We start from the raw sequence: 12752 nt of genomic DNA, 5'->3' as shown, positions 1-12752 counted from the left end.
AGACTTTATTAAAATCAAACAAACATTATCTTACGCATTTCTCTACTTAGTTTAAAATTTAAAAAATCTTTAGGGCTCCAAAAGTTCTATTCTTCATTAAAGTAAACATTCTTCCACGCTTATGATTTCCACCATTTTCTTCCTAAAAACTATTGAGTGTATAATCCAATATGTTTTACCCAGTTCCACATTACCCCCCACACGGACAATCTTCCACATCCAATTACTTCGATTGGGCAATTTTCTTCTAACCCAGCCAGTCTCTTCTTATCCCTCTCGTTCACTCATCTCGCTCAGTGGGTCATCATACGGTCGACCGGTGCTTATTTTACCACTCAATCAACAATTTTTCATTTCATTGAACTTCGATAAGCGTTTCAAGGAATTTCCCCCTCTCTTTTTATCCCCATTTTATTGTTGTGTGTGAGCTTACATCCAATTCCTTCCGTCCAGCACACATTTCCAAACGCTCGATTTGCGCCCGAATGTAGCCGTATCCTTCGGCAGAAATTTAAACTGGCTCACTCCCGTGTCGGTTTGCTTTACGGGTTGAAGTGAGCGACGAGAAAAAGATCAACGAAACGGATCAACTTCCTTCGCCAATTTTTCGGTAGAGTACAAAAACGACTACTGCCGATTTAGTTAGAGGGAAATTCCACCGCTTAAGCTGCTCGATAGGATGAAAGAAAAACCACTCCCCCCAGTGGCATGAACAGCGGGTTGCGTTCTCTACCACGTCACAAACGGTTCGGGCGGTAGAGTATTTGAGCTTCCGAGTATCAAAAAATGACCGTTTTGCATTGCGACACTAGACTGCAAAAAGAAGAGGTTTGACATTTACTTTCAAACAAGAAATACATTCGTGACGCAAAACAACCTGCAAACACAGAACGAACGGCATCCGTGACGTGGTTGACACTTTTCATCGTTTGCAGAAGCGTTCCGGTTCCGGTTAGTTCACTGATGGTATTTCACACGCCCCGGTGAGATGGATTATCGGTTCCAGAGGATAAGCTTACCGGTTGAAACAGAAAAAGGTGACTCGAGTGCCAAAGTAATCTGGACTTCTAATCCGGTTCAAATCGAAGCACGTTGCTACCGTACGAAATCATTGATCGAGTTCGCTGACGCAAAGGACGTTCACAGTTTGGTCAGCTTTGTATTTTATTCATCCTTGTAAAAAGGACATTCAGTTTTTGCTTGAAACCCCTAAATGCGGATTAGTGGGGTTAGGAAGGGCTTCAAAGTGCCTGTCTATTTCAATTTACACATTGTCTCACACCGTGTATCAATGCTGGAAATCTTCAGATTTAGAACGTCATATTTTAGGGTTTAATAACCTACAAGGACAAGACCTTTTTTATGTAGTATTTAAAGCCTTGGGACAATAGAAAGGGATACTTTGACATCAACTGCCAACAATAATTAAGAAGTTACAACATTTTATACATAGAACGAATAAAATGTTAAAACACAGATAAGCGGTGCGATAGCTACGTCAGCGATACGTATCCTGAGCAGCATTTTAATTAGCCGGCAACAAAATGCTCCGTTTCGTATCCTGGAACCTTAATTCAATTTATTTGTTCCAAGAGACCTCCCAACCCGAGAATCGTACAGACGGTTCGTGTTGTGGAATAGCTCTTCATCAGCTATTTTATTGTGTGCCAACAAAAACGAGACACTTGGACGACAAGTGTCGACCACTGATGTTGATACCGTCCAGCTTCTCGCCATGCATGCTATGCATGTACTGCTTTCAAGAATCAAGAACCTATTCCATTTGCTATTAGTTTGAAAAGCTTGCTTTGAGATTATTGTAGTTGTGGACACTTTTGAAATGGAAACGAAATAGCCTTATTTGGACAAGGTTATTTTGATGATGAAAATTACCGTTTTCGACTCCATGCTTTAAAGACAAGAATTAAATAGTTGAAGGCACTTTCAAGTGCTATTCTGCGTCAATCTACCTTGAGGGGATGCTCGATTGCTGCGTTATCAACAATTCAATTAACTCAAGTGTTCAGCTGTTCACACATAGTCAATAGGGCACTCATAAAAAAACTATTAATTGACCTTTCCTCTCTTATTGCGTCGGTTTGGTCATCCAAAGCTTGTGTTCACCAACAAAAGACTGTAAACAGAATACAGATACGTGAAAATTGCTAAATTTTTGTTTGGCTATTTACAACATCAATCTAGCCAAGGACAAAACAGTACAGAACAGGCGTTTGCAGGACAAGACTGCATTTTTATAATGGCGCTTGTTTAGCTAACAGAAGAACTATCTCCCCCTCTCTCTCTCTCTCTCTCTCTCTCTCTCTCTCTCTCTCTCTCTCTTCTTGGCCTATAGACCTCTTGTATCATGCCTGCCATTTCTGTCTTACTAGACTTAATGATACCACGTAGTTGGATAGTCAGTCATCACTACGGGGGAACGGTCCGGATGGGATTTGAGCCCTGCTCCTGCCGTATGAAGTCTGGCGCCTTTGCCACCTGCTATTATTTGAAAATCGAAGCCAATATCCCATTTTTACAATTTATTTGGTGCTTATTCTATTTTTCCTATTGGTTCCCTAATTCCAGCAACTGTATTACATTACTATGAGAGAGTCCTTTTCTAAAGTTTCTGCTATACATAATCTAAAACTGTCATTTAACATTCTAATGCTGAAACTGTCATTGATCTTAAACTTATCTTCCTATATATTCCTATAAACTGTGTGTCTTGCTCTCCCCTGATTTTTGTTTTACCCATTAAACAGCTTACGCAGTCCCAAGCCCAACAATTGCAATCAAACAATCCAATAACACAATTGAACTGCGTCCAAACGAAGCGACGGCGTAAACAAAACAGTGCCCACACCGCCAATTGATTTAATCTGGCGCTTAATTGAATCAATAAAACTGGCACACAAACCGTTTTGCTCGCCTTGCACACAACCGTTCTGCTCTTGTTCATGCTCCATTGTCATGCTAGTGCATGCTGTGTTCACCCTTTTGTCTCGTTATGCACTTTTAAGGTGCAACGAGATAACTGAACCGGCGTGTCTGTGTGTGTGTGTTTGGGACCAATTTCAAAACCCTTTATTGATGGTTAAACCAGCTCGGGACTGTGGGGGGGGGGGAAACTGGGGAGCAACTCACACGATCACAACATCCATTTCGGGTTGCTTCATACGGACACAGCGTCACCGTGAACGGTGAATCAGTTGACACGTGGCGACAATTTTCAAACGACAACACGCCGGTGAAAGATTGATGATGCCACCGTTACGCCGGTGTCTCTAATCCAGCGCCAGCGTTTAAAAGTTATTTATCTCCATCCGTGGCGGGAAACAGGATGGAAACATTGCGTCATACCTTAGCCAGTTGAAAGTTGGAAAGAACATCTACATGCAGTCGAGATTCCCCATACCATACATGCTGGGTCGTTGTCCAATTATTTTGCTTCGAGACGCAACGTTAGTTGCTGGCGTCAGCGAACCAAGCGTACCATAACGAAGCACTTCACTCAGCAGACAATTGTGTTCCCGAGTTCCAAATATGCTCCTACAGGCAGACTAATTCGCGTTGACCGAATTTCCACTCGCACATCGCTGAGATTTTTTTTATGGACTGTGTTTTCCCAAACTGTGCAGCATCGGACACATCGGGCCGACTGTCTGGCACTGGTAGACACAAATCCCAAGGGACGCGTCCCATCCCCCATTGACCCAGAATTCATTTGCATTGGCTCAACTTTACGATTTACGGTTTATTGGCACAATCAGCACATCTCGAACGTTTATCGAGGTCGCGTGAAGAAAACCCGGGGAAGGTCCTAAGAGGACACAGTGGAAGAAGAAAAAACACTCCCCCCACTACAAAGGAGCGATAGCCGGCGAGATGCCAACGTCGGAGACGTCGGTTTATGATGGTTTTTGTATCTCAGCTCAGCAAAAGATTTTGCCCCATTCCAACCCAAGCGTGGATAATAAGGTGATGGAATTGATGACGGAAAGCAATCGATCGATCGTACCGAATTGGATTGGATTATTTGACTGTTGAGTGGTGACTGATTATTGGAATGCGAGCGAATGACGGGCACGAAAAGCTTATGATTCGCGCGTGCATTTGTTTAATGCAAATTTGAGCCAATTTTTTGCGCTCAAGAATTATTTGTAGCGGGATGGAAAGCAAAGCTACACACAGAGATAAATTACAAATTTCATCGAGTGTTCTGTTTTGTTTCATATCGGGAAGCGAATGGTGCTTCCTAGAATTAAAAGTGGGCATCGATTTACGAATGCAATTATCATCCAGGCACGTTTTGTGGTTGTGCGAATCACTCTCTCTCTCTCCCTATCTATGAGGACAACAGTCGATAAATGTTACATTTGCCATCGATGCAGGGGGTTCAAATTAAATAAAGGAACTGTTGAATCACTCCGAAAACCAATGTTTCAATTGTAGAACATTGCAATCATTTAATGGAATTTTGCATACAGTTAGGGGAAATTTCCAACGGGACTGTGGAATTTGCGAGCAGGTATGGATGAATGAATTAATGATTGAAATGGTTGAACCCCTATCGAATGTGAATAATATGGCGTGGTAAGATGCAAGATTCCATTATATGATTGCAAAGATCCTTAACGAGCTTGCAATGTTCCCCTGTCCAACTGAAACATTGTCGCGAGCGATTCTCCAGTCCCATTATATGGAACAAACCCCTGCAATACACTTTCAATTTTCACTGCAAGAATCTCATCACCACTTCCCAGTTCAAAAGGTCAATTTTTCCTGGAAAAATATTTACCCTCCCCTGCATGACCACGCTCTCGTCCCAGCGCTGGAATGTGCCTGACCTGTACTTCAAGGTGAAGCACTTTCTTAATGAAAGAACAACCTACTCTTGACCGGTACCGGGACCGGGTTTCCGTCAATTCAACCTGATTTAATTTGATTTTTGACTTGCGAGAAAATTAATACTCTCTCTCACACACACACACACACACACCGACACAGTGCGTGTGGGGAAAAGAATGCGAAGCACTTAACTCGCCTTGCTACTACTGGCCGTTGCATCCATGGTCGCGTTTGTTTTGCCTCTCTGTAGCTCCGCTTGTTCGCCGTGAGTAAACGCACTTCCTGCGCCAAACACTTCCGGAAGAAAGTAAACAAACACTTGTGAAATTCGATGCCATCCACGACGCACGATCTCCAACCCCGTCACCGTGAGCTGTGTCCGCCATCAGTCCAGCGTATCGATCAACGGCGAGTGGATCGTACGGCACACGAAAAAAAAAAACACACACACACAGTTGCTCACCGTATTTATTTTTGTTTGTTAACCACTCTTACTCATACAAGCTCTTTCGATTAAAACGAGAACAAAAATACAGCAAAAGTAAAAAAAAAAACCTATACGGTAGGCGCACCGTGAAAAAGTAACTGCGTGCGAGAATATTTCTGGAAATAGCGAACCACCGGCCGCCAGCAATCCCAGTGTGGGGGCGACGAATAAACCTACTTTCACCTTTCAACCGGCCAAAGAACAGCGAGACGTGCGCCAGCAGAATTTTTCCTCTCCCCCGCTCCCAAATTTATCGACCCTTTGGATGAGGATGAGGACAAACAGGTGCCGACCGAACATCTTGTCCACTGGCTGCTCGACGAGATTCGGCACGATTTGGTGTTGAACAATCCCGATTGATCCAATTTGAGTGACTAGATCCACCAACGGGCTAGAAAAGCACACACACGGACACCGACTCCCTACCCGTCCATCACGCTGCTGCACATTGGGAAGCAAATAATTGCCTCTTAATCTCCCGACGGAGAGTCTGTTCTCGGTAGTGTACGTGTGTGTGTGTGTGTACGTGTGCACACGGTTAATGCCAAACACGAAAGTGTCATCTTCGCACGTGACTCGAATCCGGGAATGAATGTTTCCTGTTTGCCGTCTTACTGACGCTTCAAGTCCCATGGGGACCCGCGCGCCTATCAGTGATAAAACAGAACGGACGGACGGGTGCTTTTCTGCTGGTTTGGAGATCGTTTTTGATATCCCGAGGCGGATTCTTATCGTAGCGATAATAAAATGTAAGCAGTGTAACCGAACGATGCCCGGCGCTGACGGAAGAGCCGGTTTTGATAAACAAACTCACAGCCAGCTTTGTTGTGCAGAATTGTGATCTTTTTCTGTGCCAAGAGTCAGCTCTATTGGTTGAGCATAGCGAACAAGAGCTGCGGAAAATCTTTATTTGTGGAAGTCTTTCTGGGAACGATTTTTTTTCGATTAGATCAATGTTTCAAAATCAATTACCGAAAGACGAGAATGGGACAAGTATTTGTATTATCTCAACAGCAGTAAAATCAGTTGGAAATTTTTTTATAGTTTTTAACAACCTCTGGTAATATTATAAAACATAACTTCCTAAGCAGAGACAGTGGGATGAAAGATAACATAAAAAAAGATTTCTAGAAATCCCCTAAAAAATAAGAAGAAAACTTGAAACAAGTTTAAAAAGTTGAAGCTGAAAGGAAAAAATTTATGAATTATCCGCCTAAACCATTCATTCATTCGTCTCTTCTAATTTGGTCTAACGACCGCTTAAGGTCATGCCTGTCATTTCTGGCTTACTAGACTTAATGATACCACGTAGTTGAATCGCCAATCCTCACTAGAAGGGAACGGTCCGGATTAGGTTTGAACCCTGGTCCCCTGCCGTATCAAGAGCAGCGCCATTGTCATCTCTACCCCAAATCCTATTCATTATATAGAGTTGAAATCAAAAATCATGAAAAATCAAGCTTCTGAATATGAAAATTTCGAGCAACACTTTATGAACATAGAACATGCAAAATCTACCTAGGATCTCGTAATATTAAGCTCCCGGATTTAAAAAAAAAATAGAGGAAAATAATGTGTCTGATGACATAAAATTCAAGCGTTTCTAACAATCAATCCACCATATTAAAGCCCAATATCGATGAGTTTGCTTACTCATTATATCTCTGTCTGCATCATGTTGCCATCCTTGGCTGAGCTTCATTTAATACAAGATACAGAACCCATTCTACTGAAAACACAAATTAAGCGATATGGTCTGATGACTACTTAAAAATGTTGTATTATCAGCTTTTAGTTAGTATCTTCCTCTTCCTTGGCATTACAACCTCGAAAGGTCTCGGCCTGCCATTTCTTGCTTTCTGTGACTTGGTTTTACCCGTAGCAAGAAAGTCAGTCATGCTTACGGAGGAAGCGGTCTGGATGGGATATGAACCCCGGTACTGCTGTGTGAATATTTATCCATTGTAAGTCGAGAATATTTATCGATTTCGAACAAAGTATTTGCCGAGTGTGTTCAAAACTGTCCATATAAATACATCCAATACATCAAACCACCAGAACAGGATTAATCACAAACCACAAACCGGAAAAACACCCCACCGACACAACCACAAACTTACCACAAAGCTAATGCACCACCAACCCTCCGGTCGATGCTATCCAGCGATCCAAGTTTAATCGACCCTTTTTCCATCAGTCTGCGGACAGGCTTGGTCTGGTCGTACGTCCATCAATGTTTTGTGAAAACTTTACATGAACAATGATGCGCTTTGATCGGCCAATCGATTGCCATTTTCATCCACAACACCACACAAACACGTTGATCTATGGCCCTCCACACATTTAACACGCTTTTTCACCCTATTCACCGAGTGAACATACACTTTAAACCCTTTTTGTTTTGGTAATCTCTATCACGTTCGGGAAGTAACGTTTTACAACACAACACACAAGCTTTACATTCAATAAAATCGATTTTCCTTTGCTAACATGTAATTTACTTTGGCACGTCGAACGTTACTACGAGCGCTGGGTAGAAAAGTTTTACACACGCTGCCCTAGCCGCTCCGGGCTAGCCGAACATCACCAGCAGCCCTACGGCTTAGTCATTTACAACCTTCCCCGCTGATCACGTGTGGAAAAACATTCAATTCCAAATTCATCGTGCCGCCAGCACGGTTCACTTTTCGAATGGAATTGAATTTTCACCTCACAACCACCCAATCGCGGCCTATGGTTTTGTCCCGTCGCCCAATGTTTGTGACACCTGTTTCAGCGATCCGTTGAATTCGCCCGTTTTGTCTCGAACCGTTGGACAGACGGTCGGAACACTTCATCAAAACTGCTGTTCTATAATTCAAACGGCACAAAAACCCACCACACTCACACACGCGTTTCACGTTGGCTCGTCTACGCGCTAACCCGCTGAACGGGAAGATCTTGCATCCACGTGCGTACCCGACGACCGACCGATTTGAACTGGCGAGCGTAAATACGCTGTCTTGGCCGAACGGTTCGCATCCTACGGGGGTTTTTACGGGCATTCTCACATCCGGAAGATCGTGCGAGCGTACCGCTGTCGGCTCACAGCCCTGCCACCAGAGAAACGTAACGTTACAAGCGTGCTGTGTTTTCGCCTCGAATGCACCAGGGAGAAGTTTCGCGCGCGTCCCGAATGCCCCCACAAAACGCTGGGCAGAGTACGATATAGTCAAAACAAATACCATATGGGACGCGCCGACGCAACCAACGCCGCTACCATCAGCTGTCGGACGTTGCGCTGCACGCTGGGAAGAAACGGGGCGAAATTTCGCCCCAATTTCGACGCTCTCGCTCTCAGCGATTGCTATAATGCTACTACACGAGTTCGCTCACACTTAGTGGATTTACTCTCACCAGGTCAACGCCGGCGACAAACGGTCGCCGAAGACGTTGCGTCGAGAGCGCGCGTAAATCGAACACCGTGGTTGTGTGTGCGCGCGCGAAACGAAACACACTTTCAATGCCACGCGTTTCGGACCGTTAAATGTTTGGCTGACATCTTCCAGGCGTCTTGCGTTTTAGCATAGATTCAAGCGACGTAAGTAGAAGTAAAAGCGAAGAGGTGTTTGGAATACTTAATTTTGGAATAAAAAAAAAGACAGCGGTTTTAGATTGTGCCATGCTTCGGTGTTCCTTCAATTTTTTGACTTCAAAATGCTGACCAATAATGCTGCTGGTGATAATTTCTTATAAAATTTGCCCTGGCACTTGTTTATTTATGTTTGCCTTCTCTGCTCTAAAAACGCTTCAATAACTGTCCATCCAACGTCCTCCTTTGAGTCACTCCGATCAAGAATCAATATTTGCTTATCCACCTTAATACTTCCACCCGTGCACGATCGCTCTTTAAGGGTCCCCATTAGACACCAGTCCCACTCTCTCATGCTTTTTGCTTCCAAAACAGGATACCCGTCAAGGTTGTAACGATCTTTTCTTCCAACCGATTGTTTCACATCTGTTTACCTTGCGAGCCGTAATGAACGATTCTGACCGTGTCTCTGGCGCGGTAGGGAAGATAATCGACTCGTGTCAAGACACCTTCGCGTTCTTTGCAAAACTACTTTATTTCGCAAACTTTCCGCGTACGTCCGCACGCGCATCTTCCACACCCTCGCTCGCGAAGCCACGTCGCGCTAGGCCCCAGTCTTGATGGCGCCATTCCGACCCGAAACACTTGGCCCTGCCGCTTTAGCAGCATCGGAAGATAAATTGTTTACTTAACCGAAGCTTCACGGCTGCATTCATCTTCTCGCACCGGAATCGCGAACCGAGCAGCGGTGGATGGACGTGGAAAATTGCTCACCCACCACGTCCGATAGAGCGCGCCTTACGAAGCTCACCATATATATATATGTATATGAATGCTCTTCACGTTGGCTCAACCCTGCGAGGTAAACGGGGAAATCCTGTCCGGACTACATCGACCTCGACGTCCATTTTGTGTGTGCGTGTGTGTCTTGTGATGTGATGGAAATGGATAAACCGGTGTGCAAACACCAACGGGGCAGGGAAAGTCCTTTTCGCTACGCCACGCTGGATATTCGCCCTTCTATTCGCCACGGATCAACTCAAGTACAATGTTTGCACCCGAACAGTGACAGCCTTGGCGTGGCTAATCCGTGTGGCGACAGTTGAGCGTCACCTGTAATGCTACCTATCCGGTCGATGTTGCTGATGTCGCAAGGAACGAACCGCGCTACTGCTGCCCGACAGAAGGTGGATCCAGAATCTAATGTCCGGGAGTTGTACTAGATTTTGTTTGTGTTGCTGACGTACGATGGGATAGTTTGTGCAGTTTGTTTGTGGTGGGTTTATGCAAAATGCTCATGCTATCAATCCGTGTTATCGTGCTTGTTTGTAGGAGACGTGCGCAGACTCCGATCATTTTACTTTCCAAGGGCACATCAAATAAACTATTATGAATCAAATGCTATAGCTTCTTTACGCAATTAAAGCATGTATTGATTACACAATTTTATTTTCCATCTTGCGCAAATATTCTTGAAGCACTCGCCAAATATCCATACGACTGCAAGCATGTATTATAACCAAGCACCTTTCAAAAAGAGGCCTTAGTTAATAAGTTGTTCGAATTGAACTACAAAATAATTGGAGAAGAGCCTTTAATTGAAGTTCCCTCAAATACGCTCTATAAGTCTCTCCTGAAGGACAATAAAACGGTTAGTTGGCTTCGGTAGAACATTGGTCTTCAATCAGCTCATCTTATCCGTATAACTTTGCTCCACCGGACAGATCAATTTCAACTGAATCCTTACTAGCAGAACTATCAGCAGATAATCGCTGCTAAATTACTGATGGATGCTTGAAGTATTATAATACTTATCGTCCAGGAACTCATTGGTCGCCAGAGCGAGTACCAACATCCCAATGTGCCAGCAGTGGATCTATCATACTACAAGGTCCTGAGATATCTTCATGAACCTAAACTAAACTGTACAGTAATGGAGTACTGTTGAGAAACCATTTCCAAGCCTCCATTTAATAGTCTGTAAATTATAGTCTTGAGTGTCGTAGGTCATAATGATTGATTTCTTCGCTTGGAGGTGATCGAAAATTCAAATATTTTCTATCCTAAATAGGGTGCAGCAAGTACCATTGTTCGATCCAGTAAATCCAGTTTTGTAATACACTCATCAATTTGGAGCGACAACTCAACGAAACCTTCAACTTCAACGAAAAACCTTGATTTGTCTCCACTTTTCATGGAATAGCTTCGGTCAAGATTAAGGTCCTTAGTGTTCAACACTCAGTAGTACAGCAGTTTGTAACACATAACAAAACAAACCAAGATATCAAATCAATATGCCCTTTTGTCCTAATAGTTGCATTCCTGCTGCGTCTGGAACATCAGCTTATTGTGCGCTATATCGTGTGTATAATGTCTCAATTAACAGTTAAAGGCTTAATTTAATGTCCTGCAAATCTCCCTAGAACACAAAACACCGTATCCCCTCGAACAATGATCTAATAAACTCTTCTAATAACGTTGATTGATTTCTAACAATGTGCAAAAAATTGCACCATTCACAACCAATAAGCAAAACTGCTCAATAGAGCGTCTGCCCGCAGTGGCTTACACCGGTACAAAAGAATTCCAATAAAATATCATTAAAGCGAAGCTAAATGGACGAATGGAAGACGAAAGTCCTATCGGCCCTATCGTGCCGATCCAATCATACACATCGCACAATCGATCAAAAGCGCACCGGGTATAACGGGAGACGGGGGTTTTCCACCCTAGTTTTACTTTTTTTCTACCCATCTTCCCACACTTCATTTATCATCGTGCAGAGAAGGATGCTGTAGTGGATGCTTCCGAAAGGCAAAGTACACACAAAAGGTCAGCCGAGACGAGATAAAGACACGCCGGGTTCAGAAGAGGGAGAGAAAAGAAAAACACAAACGGTAAGATTAATTTTCCACCTACTTGCATAAGTTCGCATTTCGAAGCTAGTGAGGCGGTGGCATGGTTGGAAGCCGGCAACGACGGCAACGACGATGGAGGAGCAACAATTGAATAAACTACTTCGGTACAAGTGTGCGCGCTTAGAACGTCTGGTGCGGAACGTCCTTTAATGCTGCCATTGCAAAGCATTTGTCAACGTCAAGCATTTAGCGACGGTTCGCTCACACCTCTCTGGTCGCTCTGGCTGGTGGAAAATCGAATCGTTCGTGGGAGAGATTTCCAACACACATCCGTGGTGAACGCGCATCTTTCGTTTCATTCATTCTACTTCAGATCCGTGTTGCTAATCCAAAAAACCAACTTCACAATTCTCCTCGTCATCATCATCATCATCATTTCGGTTGAGATTCATATCGATCAGTATTGCTTGCGGGGGAAAATACGGGTACCTTTGCGCAAGAAGACAACAGCAGAAAGGGAGTTTTCTCTCGGTGGGTCAAATTCTAGCCGGAAGCAAAACACTCGACGTTCCATTGTCTTGCTATCACGATACTTTTATGTTCAGTTTGATCTACGAATTTTTCCCCGGGTTTCACTGGCTCACCATCACCACTCCCGGACAGTGCCAGACCAACTACACAAGCACTTTAGAAGTTATCTCAATTTGTCACGTTATCGTGCTCTATTATTTCCATTGCGCGTGGACCCCCCCCTCCGCAATCGGGTACTGAGCAGGGAAAAGTTGCAACCTCAACTCCAGGGCAAAGTTAGTCCAATACATCCGGTCTGCTGATAGCATCACACTCCATTCCTGGCAAGCTAAGAAGTAAGAGAACTGATAACAACAACATGGTTTGTTTCCGGGAGTATAAAGACTCCTCTAGGTCGAGTACGTTTAGCAATAAGGACATGAGAAAGTATCTCCCGGTATTAATTATTTACTTA

General features: G+C 43.8%; 1 protein-coding gene across 10 annotated transcripts in view; it reads right to left on the bottom strand.

Moving 5' to 3' along the window:
- Positions 1-8402, bottom strand: part of LOC118507243 (serine/threonine-protein phosphatase rdgC) — a 53269-nt gene extending 44867 nt beyond the window's left edge. For 4 of the 10 annotated variants that reach the window (XM_036045496.1, XM_036045500.1, XM_036045498.1 and 1 more), the window contains exon 1: positions 8217-8401. The gene's annotated coding sequence lies outside the window, so the exon portion shown is untranslated. Of the gene's footprint in view, positions 1-8216 lie in introns of all 10 variants that reach the window. The other 6 variants (XM_036045505.1, XM_036045506.1, XM_036045502.1 and 3 more) reach the window with 5 other exon arrangements.
- Between the last annotated feature and the right edge of the window lie 4350 nt (positions 8403-12752).

This window comes from Anopheles stephensi, chromosome 2 (genome assembly GCF_013141755.1).
Source record: "Anopheles stephensi strain Indian chromosome 2, UCI_ANSTEP_V1.0, whole genome shotgun sequence".
In the NCBI taxonomy this organism is placed as follows: domain Eukaryota; kingdom Metazoa; phylum Arthropoda; class Insecta; order Diptera; family Culicidae; genus Anopheles; species Anopheles stephensi.
The sequence above is the reverse complement of the archived record's forward strand: the minus strand, read 5'-3'. Positions and strand labels throughout refer to the sequence as shown.